We start from the raw sequence: 9,981 nt of genomic DNA, 5'->3' as shown, positions 1-9,981 counted from the left end.
AGCTGGGATTACAGGCACCCACCACCACACCCGGCTAATTTTGTATTTTTAGTAGAGATGGGGTTTCACCATGTTGGCTAGGCTGGTCTTGAACTCTTGACCTCAAGTGATCTGCCTGCCTCGGCCTTCCAAAGTGCTAGGATTACAGGCGTGATCCACCGCCCCCGGCTGTTAATTTTATTTTTAACAGCCACTGAAGTTTTATACAGGATCTTGTACGTATGATATACTTCACAATAAAACATATTTTAAAGGAAATATGGGGAAGTTAATTTATTTTTATAGTGAGAATCAATCGAAAATGCCCAAAACTGAAAAATCAAGAAGTAGCAATGTAAGCACTTTACCTAGTCTTATGAATGTTGAGCATCAAGGCTAGAAGAACTCAATGTGGTTATTGCCAGAGAGCAAGACCTGGCAAGAAAGCAAAGAGCAGGACTCTGTTGCTTTTTATAACAAGTCTTGTAGAACTCTGACTCTTCATATGATGTGCTGTGTAACCCTTTAAATTAAAGAGAAGTTGTAAAAGTGGCATTTAATACCTAGAGTAGTCCAGCTTATAGAGATACCAAGCAGAATGGTGGTTGCCGATGGGCAAACGGGAAGTTATTTAATGAGGATATAGTTTCAGTTTAGGAAGAGGAAAAAGTCCTGGAGATGGATGGTGGTAATGGTTGCATAGCAGTGTAGATATACTTAATGCCACTGAACTCCACACTTAAAAACAAAATGGTACATTTTATGTTATGTATATTTTATCACATACACAAAATTAAGACTAAAAAAACCCAGCCAAACAGTAACATTTGAGCTGAGTTCGGTAAGGTAAGATGTGAAGGAGTTAACTCGACAAAGCGTGATGGGGAGATTGCAGGAAATCTGATTCTAGCCCTGAATCCCTTCCTCGTTAAAGATATTAATTCCCATATCTGGCTGGGGACCACCCTGGGGGTCTCCAGAGATCGAATGAGGTGCTCCAACATCCGCAAACAAAACTTCCAAACTAAATTATGTTTTAGTCTCCAAAAGCCCCCTTTGAGTGTTTTAGGAAAATAAATACATCGAGTGTAATCTTTTAAAAAAGAACAACAGGAGCATCATCGTTCCCTTTCTAAAAGGATTCTTTGATTATTGAGAGGATTTGCCACTGTTTCTTAAAATGAAAGCTCCCCTAGTGCACTCAAAATGTGATTTAATTAACAAAAAAAACAGGCTTATCCCACCTTTCAGAAATATGCCAAGCAGGTGCTTTCGGGAAATGGAATATTAAAAATCCAAGAAAACAATGAAAGGCCTAAAAGGTAGGTTAATGCCGCTCTGGATTAGAGGTTTGAAATTTACTTTCTCATGCAAAATCCCAGTCTGGGGCCACCCACCGCAGGGAACCCAAGCCTACTGACCACATCTCCCCAGTTTAGCTAATCATGCCTTGTGCCTCCATCACACACCATAGATTCTAATTCTTTACAGGCATCTGCAAACACAAAACAAAGTCTTCGTGGGCTGGGGCTGTGTCATATTCATTTGCGCCATCCCAGGAACCCTTTGTGTAGCCAGGCCACTGCCCAGGATCTATTTGTTGACTGATTTGTTGATTCACTCATTCCAATGACTTCCCAAATCTTAGGGGAACAAACCTTCACATCCAGGACCTTCACCCTTGCCTGCTCCGCTCAGCTGTGCCTCTGTCAGCCCAGAGCTCCTAAACCTTTGCTCTGAGCTGCTCCCCATGTTTTGTTACTGGACCTCACTCTCATGCCCCACAACCAGGGACCTACCTCCCCTGGCGTCATCCTCAAATGCAGGCCTCTAACACCAAGGTCTTGCCTCCCCCTCCCCCAGGACGTACATCCCTGCCCAGATGTAGGCCCAGCAGTTGAAGATAGACTCTTGGGCAACCCTCCACCACTTGGCTGCCTCCATCCGGGCACCCAGTTGGCCTCCTCTCAAGTGTACTACACCCACCCCTTCCCCGCTAGCTGGGTGTCTGGATGGAGGCCAGACACCCCCCGACCAGCCACAGGGCAGCAAGAGCTATGGAATGGCAGGCCAGGACATGTCACTTGCCAAGCCTCAGAGATACTGGGAGGAAGTGGGCTGGGGCTGGGGGCTCCCTGGGTGGGTGTCTAATGCCTGGTCATCTGGGACCTAGCTAATGACCACCATGAGGTGCCCAAGAGCACAGGCTGAGGGCCTGCTCCCAGTGAGACAGTAGGTTGGTAGCCTACAGGCCAAGGAAGGGATGCAGCTGCAGCCAAGGCCAGCCCCTTGGGCCCGGAGAGCCACCTTTACAGCCCTGTGCAGAGCTTCCAAAGGCCTCACCATGTAGAGGAAATGTAAAGGTGACCCACACGCTTTCCCTGTCCAGGGACCAACAAATTTTTTCTGGAAAGGGCCAAAAAATAAATATTTTAGGCTTTGGGGTCCAGAAGGTAAGATAGAGCAACTGTTCTCACTGAAGAATCTGTTTTTTTCTTTAATTAAAAAAAAAAAATTCATAGAGACAGGGTCTTGCTACGTTGCCCAGGCTGGTCTTGAACTCCTGGGCTCAAGCGATCTCCCACCTCAGCCTCCCAAAGTGCTGGGGTTACAGGCACGAGCCACTGTACCCAGCCTAAAGAGTCTTTTTACATTTAAAAATGTAAAAACCATTCTTAGCTTGAAGGCTATGGAGTCTAGATTTGATCTGTGGGCCATAGTTTGTCTATCCGGTCTACTTGAAGAGGCAGGCATTCATTTATGAGATTATTCAGATCTATTAGAGAGCTCAAGGTAAGTCAGAGTCGAGAATTAGAAGCATTTTCAATCAAATCCAGTGATTTCCAAAGTGAGACATTCATTCCTACCAGGGGGTAAAAGAAGAAACTATTAAGACTTATAAGCTATACTTTTATTCCATCCTTTCAATTTTAATTTTTATGTTTTATAAAATATATGAGTACAGTGGCATTTGTACAGAATTTATAAATATATAATTACATATGTTGGGTGTGACAAGCCAGATTTTTAAAAAATTATAGGAGTGCGGGATAAAAAAATCTGAAGAATTCTGCCTAGAGTTCTTACATCAATTTATTTTGTAAACTTGCACACTACCGTGCCTTTGTTTCTATAAATACCTCTTCTCTCACATAGTGCTGGATGGCAAAATCTGATTTTTAAAATTAAAATTTATTTAAATTCATGTTGATAGATGTTGCAGAATTTCACTGTCCTTGAAAGCTATGTATTATAGAGTGAAAGGCTATTTGCTAAGCACCACTATGAGCAAGATTCTGCCTCTGTAACCTCATGTCTGGTTGGGAAAAAGTGGGCAAAAGTTTTATCACTTTTTGATCAAAGTTCACTTTTTTTTTTTTTGAGATAGGGTTTCGCTCTTGTTGCCCAGGCTGGAGTGCAATGGCCGCATCCCAGCTCACCGCAATCTCCGCCTCCCGGGTTCAAGCGATTCTCCTGCCTCAGAGTCCAGAGTAGCTGGGATTACAGGCATGCACACCACGCCTGGCTAATTTTGTATTTTTTAGTAGAGACGGAGTTTCTCCATGTTGGTCAGGCTGGTCTACGAACTCCAGACCTTAGGTGATCCCGCCCGCCTCGGCCTCCCAGTGTTGGGATTACAGGCATGAGCCACCACGCCTGGCCCAAAGTTCACTTTGAAATAACACTAGACTATTTCACATGTAGTGCAGGTACCTTATAACAAAGTATTCCCAATTTTTTTCTCCCGCCCCTTATGACATTGCTGAAATTTATTTCACTTATTCATATGTTATAATCACACAATACATTGCTACTATTATTGCTTTTAACAAATAATTATCTTTTAGATAAATTAAGAATAAGAAAAATAAGATATTTTATTTTACTTTCATTTATTCCTTCTTCCCTTTCTTTATGTAGATGTGAATTACTGATTTACTATTTTCCTACTCACTGAAATGCTTCTTTTAACATTTCTTGTAGAGCAGATATGCTGGTGATGAATTCCCTCAGTATTTGCTGGTGATGAATTCCCTCAGTATTTGTCTGTCTGAGAAAATATTTATCCTTCACTCTTTTGTTTTGTTTTGTTTTTGAAGCAGAGTCTCGCTCTGTCATCCAGGCTGGGGTGCAGCGGTGCAGTGGCACGATCTCGGCTCACTGCAACCTCCACCTTCTGGGTTCAAGCGATTCTCCTGCCTCAGCCTCCTGAGTAGCTGGGATTACAGGCGTGTACCACCCCGCCCAGCTAATTTTTGTATTTTTGGTAGAGATGGGGTTTCAGCATATTGGCCAGGCTGATCTCAAACTCCTGACCTCAGGTGATCCTCCTGCCTCGGCTTCCCAAAGTGCTGGGATTACAGGCGCGAGCCACTGCACCCAGCCGAGCCTTCACTCTTGAAGGATAATGTCACTGGGTATACAATTCTAGGTTGAAGAGTTTTTTTCTTTCACCACTTTAAATATTTCACCTCACTTTCTACTTGCTTGCATAGTTTCTGACAAGAAGTCTGCTGCGGTTTTTATTCTTGTTCTCTATAGGTAAAGTGTTCCCTCCGGCTCTTTCAAGACTTCGATTTTATTTTTTCAGTTTGATTATGTTGTGCCTAGGTATAGTTTCTTGATATTTATCTTTTTTGGTTTTCTCTGAACTTCCTAGATATATGTTTGGTATCTATTAATTTTGGAAAATCCGTAAGCATATTACTTCAAATATTTATTTGGCTCTGTTCTCTCTTCTCCTTCTGGCATTCCAATTACTTGTACATTACACCTTTTGAAACTGTCCTACAGTTCTTGAGTGTTCTCTTCTGGGTTTTTTCATCTTTTCTCTTTTGCATTTCAATATGAGAAGTGTTTGTTTTCCCCCTTCAATTTCACTGATTCTTTCCTTGGCTGTGTCCAGTTCACCAATAATGAGCCCATCAAAGGCATTCTTTGTTTCTGTTATAGTGTTTCTGATTTATAACATTTTCCTTTGATTCTTTCTTAGAGTTTCCATCTTTCTGCTGCTTACATTACTCATCTGTCTTTTCCCTTAGAACAGTTAACACACTAATCATTGTTATTTTCTTTTTATTTATTTTACTTTTTTTCTAGAGACAGGGTCTCACTATGTTGCCCAGACTGGACTCAAACTCCTGGGCTCAAGCAATCTTCCTGCCTCAGCCTCCCAAGTAGCTGGAACTTAGGCATGAACTACCACACTCAGCTCTAATCATTGTTATTTTTAATTCCCTGTGTGATAATTCCAGAATCTATATCATGTTCAAGTTTGGTTTCTTTTCCTCTTCAGACAGCTTTTGCTTTGTTTTGTTTTGTTTCTCCAGAGACAAAGTCTTGTTCTGTTGCCCAGGCTGAAGCGCAATGGCACTATCATAGCTCACTGCAGCCTCGAACTCTTGGGCTCAAGCGATCCTCCCCAGCAGCCGGCTGAGTAGCTGGGACTATAGGCATGTGCCACCACACCCAGCTACAGACAATGTTTTTGATTTTGGTTTTGGGTTTTGTTTTGTTTTGTTTTGCCTTTTAACATACCTTGTAATTTTTTTTTGAAAGCTGGACATGATATATTGACTAATAGAAACTGAGGTAAATAGGCTTTCAGTGTGGGACTTTATATTAGTCTGGCTAGGAGTTGGGCCATGCTTAATGTTTTCTGTAGTTATTGGTGCCAGAGGCTTCCAATTCCTCAGGTGTCTTTGGTTTTGTCTCCCCAGTTGTCTTTTGGCTTCCCTAAGTACTCCTCCTCTGAGAAAGTCAGCATCTTCCAGTTCTTTCAGCTTTAATCCAGTTTCATTATACCTCTTGGTGTGGTGGTAAGATGTGGGAGGAGAAAAGTGTTCTATCATCTTATGATTATGAGATGAGTAGGTCTCTGGGCTGTGACTTTCACAAGTGTTTCTTAGCTTTTTCCTCTCTCTCTAGGGTGAGATAGGAATATTAGAGGGGACTGGATTTGGATAATTTCCCTTCCGCCAAGTAGATAAGGCTCTGGTAAAGTCTTCTCCTAGCAGAGTAGGTCTTTGTTATGAAGAACACTCTGGGCATTTCAAAATGGTTACCTATCCTCCACCCTGCCAGAAACACCAGAGAATTTTTCTTGGTTCTTCATTATGAGAACCTGGTGGAGTTCCTAGAGGTAAGATCCACAAACATATTGGACGAGCCCCTAAGGCTACAGGCCCCCAGGAGTTTCTCACTCTCAAGCAGGTTCACACTCAGCCTCCAACTACATCAAAATTACCATGTAAGTGTTTTTACCAGCTTATGGCTTTAACAGCTTCGGCTCTCAGAAGGTTGGCCTGTCTCTCCAGATTTGGGGGTGGCAGGTACCTTGGGAGTTCAGTTCTCTGATTGGTCCAAGAAAAGTCATTAACTTTCAGCGTATTCAGCTTATTTCTTGTTGAAAGAGTTTCCAAGAGTTTCCAAGCTCTTTACATGTCAGCACTAAAGCCAGAAGTCCCCAAACCTTTTATAATAGGCAGTGAGCCTAACTGCCCTTTGCTCTAGAAGGAACATTACTTTTATTATAAGGGACAGTAAAGAAATCTGCCCTTCACTCCACAGGGAGATATTGTCTATCTTCCAAGGTTGTTTGTTATTCTAACATCCTTGAAAAGATCATCTGGAATAATCTAGACATGCAGAAATATAAAAGGCCCAAGGAGAACTGTCTCCCAATGGATGTATAAAACATTGGGAAAATGGTGCCGGAAATAAAGTTTAAAACTGTAGCCCTCAACCTTGGCAGTCCGTTAGCACCACCTGGACGGATTTTTATAAAACCAATGCCCAGAGATACAGTTTCCATTGGTCTGGGGTAAAGCTCCAAGCGTCAGTAGTTTTTAAAACCCCTGTGTGATTTTAATGTATAGCCAAGGTGGAGACCACCTGTCTAAAAGTTGATGAGGTGAGATATAATTAATAACATATTTTTTAGCTCAGTGCTTCCCAAGCTTTGCTGTGCATGTGAATTACCTGGAATTATGTTCAATGCAGATTCTGATGCAATAAGGTCTGGAGGAGGGCCAGAGATTCCGTTTCTGACAAGCTCCCTGGTTTTGCCTGATATTGTCATTCTATTTGAGCAGCAGGGTTTTGGCTCACTGGAAACAGACTTCTCATTATAATCTGTGTCTACTGCTAGACTTGCATACTTAAGGCTTTATATAGATGTATACACATACATACAGATAGATAGATAGAGGTATAGATATGTTCAGGAATGTATCATATAGGGAAGGAGAAGGTAGCCTGACTCTGGAAGATGATTCTTGCAATAAGAGTAAGGCCCACATGTACACATATGTAACAAACCTGCATGTTGTGCACATGTACCCTAGAACTTAAAGTATAATAAACAAACAAATAAATAAATAAATAAATAAATAAAGAGTAAGGCCTATCCTTTCCCGGGACCACAGAAATACCCTGGGCAATGAGATCATGAGAAAGTTGAGAGATGCTTCAGGATGTTGAAAACAAAGATTTAGAACACAGGGCCGTCAAGTCCTAAGCAACAACTTCCCTCTGAGTTTTACATTGCTCAAATATCGATGGTAGCTGTTGGGGAAGAGTATTTGGATCCAAGTATCAGAGAAATAAAAAGTAAAATCTTAGTATTGCTGGAGTAAAAGCCGTTTCCAGTATGAGCGGCCCAGAAGAGCATTGATCAATGTTGTTCCTATTTCTTGCATTAGGAGTAAGGGAAACATCTCTGGCCATCCTCCACCTGATCTCCTGATTTAATTTCCAAAGGTTATGATACAGTTGGCCTCCACTACCGCAGAGCTGGCGTCTGGGCTTTCCCATCTCTGCAGTACTGGCAGCAAGAGGGAAGGCCTCTTCAAGGGCCAGCACTGCTCATGAACAGGCCTTCCGTGGCCCAGCAAAATGTCCACTTTCCAGCTTGAATGAGTCTCTTTCTGGCTATATGTGTCCTTCATTTGTTTTCCAAAGTAAACAGAAGACTCCTAGATAGGAGTCAGGTTCCAGAGAGCCCATAAGGACATACAGAGACATGCCTGTTAAATACTGATTGTATTGGTGGCCCTGGCGCAGGAGGGAGGGAGGAAGATCTAGTGCCTTCTTCTTTAATGTCTCTTTAACCAAGTTAATACCTGTCCACCTGCCAGCTGCCTCTGGAAGCATTTTAGAAATACCACTTCACAGTGAGGAAACAGGTTATCCTTTCCCACTGGGCCTGGTGTCTCTGAGTTTTCTAATACAGATTTGCTGAAATGGGAACAGAAGTTCTTTGCTTTTCCTGACCTCTGTGCTTCTCACATCCATCAGAAAGAACAATGCCACGGCGAGGTACTCAGAGCTGAGGGAGGAAGATTGCTGCAGCCAGTGAGCTAAGCGGAAAGAATATCCCGGGCTTCCTTGGGATCCTATGTGGACTTGGTCCCGCTGCAGATAGTCATTCAATACTTCTTTATGATGCACCATTGTATGCTTAGGTGCTGAGGATTCTAAATGAATAAAACCTTGGCTCTGCCCATGAAGGGCTTATAAGCCCAAAGCCGAGGTTAATGATAAAGCTAGGCCGAATTGCTTCAATACTCAAACAGAATACATCTATTTGCTTGTTGAGGGAAGTGGACATTTTGTCATCCAAGGATGTGAGAGGCTAAATAAAGATGGGATAGGTGGTTCTATGGGCTGTGAATCCCTATAAAAAGACATAAAGTCCCTTGGCCAGACGCAGTGGTTCACGCCTGTAATCCCAACACTTTGGGAGGCCAAAGCGGGCGGATCACGAGGTCAAGAGATCGAGACCATCCTGGCTAATATGGTGAAATCCCATCTCTACTAAAAATGCAAAAATTAGCCAGGCATGGTGGTGAGCACCTGTAGTCCCAGCTGCTCAGGAGGCTGAGGCAGGAGAATCACTTGAATCCAGGAGGCAGAGTTTGCAGTGAACCGAAATCACGGCATTGCACTCCACCCTGGCAACAGAGTGAGACTCCATCTCAAAAAAAAAAAAAAAAAAAAAAAAGACATAAATTCCCTAAAGGTTGGAAATAGAGTCTTCAGCCCATTCCAGATGTTTTGCATTAAAATATTAGCCATAACTCTCCCAATGGCAATCCTGAGCCCAGACCCATAGTGGGAGAGCCTATAGGAACAGCAGGATACCCCTCAACCGGCAAGGGAGAGCTGGCTTTTGCTCCCTAAATTCCCTCTCATGAGTGCACAATTGAAAATTAAAAGGTTTCAGGAGCCAGGCACAAAATACAAAAGTATGAGACCAGAAGGACTGCAAGAGCTATGTGTATTTTAAAGACATTCAAATTCAAAACCAAAGTCAGCAAAGCATCTCCTGCCCTCTTGCTACCTTAGCAACAATCTGTAGAGCCGCTCTTGACAATCTGCTTCGCCATTTCCATCGCCTTAAGTCTGGGCATATTCCTTTGCCTCTTCAGCACTTCAACTGCCTCAACAGTTAAATAAGGATTATAATACCCAGCCTGCATCTATCACCGGGTGATTGGGATAATTTAATTATCCAATAGCTATAAAGCACTTTAAAACTATAAATCACTACAAAGCTGTAAGCAATTTAACCAATATCAAGCCTTTCTTATCTCTGAATATTTAATTTATGCTCTGTCTCTCTTAGAACTTAGGGACGTACATTCCAATATATTTTCCAAACTTCCACTGATAATGTTGGTTGGAAAAAGTACTTTTTTCCTGTTGCCCTGACTTGTTGAGAGTATGGCTTCTGCAATTGTTACCCGGCTGCCCTGCAGCAAATCATATCGACAAATATTTACTAGCTGCTGAGCTAAGCCTTGTAGGAGATACAAAAAAGCATGAGATTCACTTTCTACACTACAGGAGCAAATTGCCCAGCTGAACCACAGAACCTGTGTATTCTAGAGGAGGAAAAACCGCCTGTGCTCTCTAGATGCCCCCAATATACCTGAAGCTTTACTTCAAATACAAGAAACAGCTGGTGTTCGTGATTTAAGGCTCAGTACAAATAGCAGT

This window comes from Pongo abelii, chromosome 6 (genome assembly GCF_028885655.2).
Source record: "Pongo abelii isolate AG06213 chromosome 6, NHGRI_mPonAbe1-v2.0_pri, whole genome shotgun sequence".
Classification (NCBI taxonomy): Eukaryota; Metazoa; Chordata; class Mammalia; order Primates; family Hominidae; genus Pongo; species Pongo abelii.
The sequence above is the reverse complement of the archived record's forward strand: the minus strand, read 5'-3'. Positions refer to the sequence as shown.